Raw genomic sequence first — 1,707 nt, forward strand, 5'->3', positions numbered from 1 at the left:
ACACCAATTTAAAGTGGAATTAATCAGCAACATAACAATCACAACATGCACAGTCTGATCTGAATTACAGTATATAAATTTAAACAAGTACAGGTACCTGTAAAGATAAAATTCAGGGTGCTACATAGTAAATTTGAATATTCAGTAGTTGACACCAATTTATCACAATAACATGCGGTCTGATCTGAATTATATAAATTTTAAACAAGTACCTGTAAAGATATAATTGAGGGCGCTACATAGTAAATATGAATATTCAGTAGTTGACACCAATTTAAAGTGGAATTAATCAGCAACATAACAATCACAACATGCACAGTCTGATCTGAATTACAGTATATAAATTTAAACAAGTACAGGTACCTGTAAAGATAAAATTCAGGGTGCTACATAGTAAATTTGAATATTCAGTAGTTGACACCAATTTATCACAATAACATGCGGTCTGATCTGAATTATATAAATTTTAAACAAGTACCTGTAAAGATATAATTGAGGGCGCTACATAGTAAATATGAATATTTAATTATGACACCTGTTTTCGGTGGAAAGTAATCAGCAATAAGACAATCACAATAAATTGAGGGCGCTACATCACAATAACATGCAAAACCTAAAACTGGTCTCAAATTCAGACAAAGTGGTGAAAAAATTGAGGGCGATACAAACGAAAAATGAATATTCAGTAGCTAATTATGACACCTCTTTACGGCGGAAACTAATCAGCAATAAGAAAATCACAATAAATTGAGGGCGCTACATCACAATAACATGAAAAACTGGTCTCAAATTCAGACAAAGTGGTGAAAAAATTGAGGGCGCTACAAACGAAAATGAATATTCAGTAGCTAATTATGACACCTGTTTAGGGTGGAAACTAATGAGCAATAAGACAATTACAATAACATGCAAAACTGGTCTTAAAATTCAAACAAAACAGTGAAAATTGAGGGCGCTACAAAGGAAAATTAATATTCAGTAGCTAATTACGACACCAGTTTACGGTGGAAATTAATCAGCAATAAGACAATCGCAATATCACGCGAAAGTGGTCTCAATCCATTATCTTACAAATTTAAACAAATTAAGAATAAGGATACAATTGAGGGCGCTACACAAGCAAATGGTCAAAAATTTGCATAATAAATATGAATATTCAGTAAATAATTTAAAAAGAATTGAAGGGTGACTTATAGAGGGCGGTATACAAACATGTCTCTAAATTTGCATTGTTATATGAATATTCATTAGCTAGTTTAGACAAGAAGTTCAAGATTCACAAATTAACACATTCTCCTAGATCCACTTGGTTAGCTCAGTGGTTAGTGTTATGATACTATGACTCTGCGTTGCATGGTACAAGTCTCACTAATATATATATATTTTTTTTTTTTTTTTTAAACCAAGTAACAGTGGTGTCGTTTAACATTTATAAATCAACGCAATCTTTCAGATCCACATATAGAGCAACGGTTAGTGCTGTGGGACTTGTAATGCTGTTATCAGGTTCAAGTCTCATGAAAACCAAATTTTTTTTTAAAGTAAACATTTAGTGTCGTTTAACACTTAAAAATCAACATAGTATTTCAACGAGACAGTTGGCTTGGAGGTAAAGGCGTTGCTTCCTAGAGTATGGTACATAGGTTCAAACCTCGGACAGGCAAGCGTTACGGACAGGCACTCGTCACGGACAGGGCAGGCGTCGCA

At 33.4% G+C, this 1,707-nt stretch overlaps 1 long non-coding RNA gene across 1 annotated transcript in view; it reads right to left on the minus strand.

Moving 5' to 3' along the window:
* LOC117125226 overlaps nt 1-194 on the minus strand; it is a 2,354-nt gene extending 2,160 nt beyond the window's left edge. Inside the window, exon 1 of the long non-coding RNA XR_004448069.1 lies at nt 98-194. This is a non-coding gene — a long non-coding RNA (uncharacterized LOC117125226). The remainder of the gene's footprint in view (nt 1-97) is intronic.
* Nucleotides 195-1,707: the final 1,513 nt, after the last annotated feature.

This window comes from Anneissia japonica, unplaced genomic scaffold (genome assembly GCF_011630105.1).
Source record: "Anneissia japonica isolate Jap-2015-1 unplaced genomic scaffold, ASM1163010v1 scaffold212_len457575_cov179, whole genome shotgun sequence".
NCBI lineage: Eukaryota > Metazoa > Echinodermata > Crinoidea > Comatulida > Comatulidae > Anneissia > Anneissia japonica.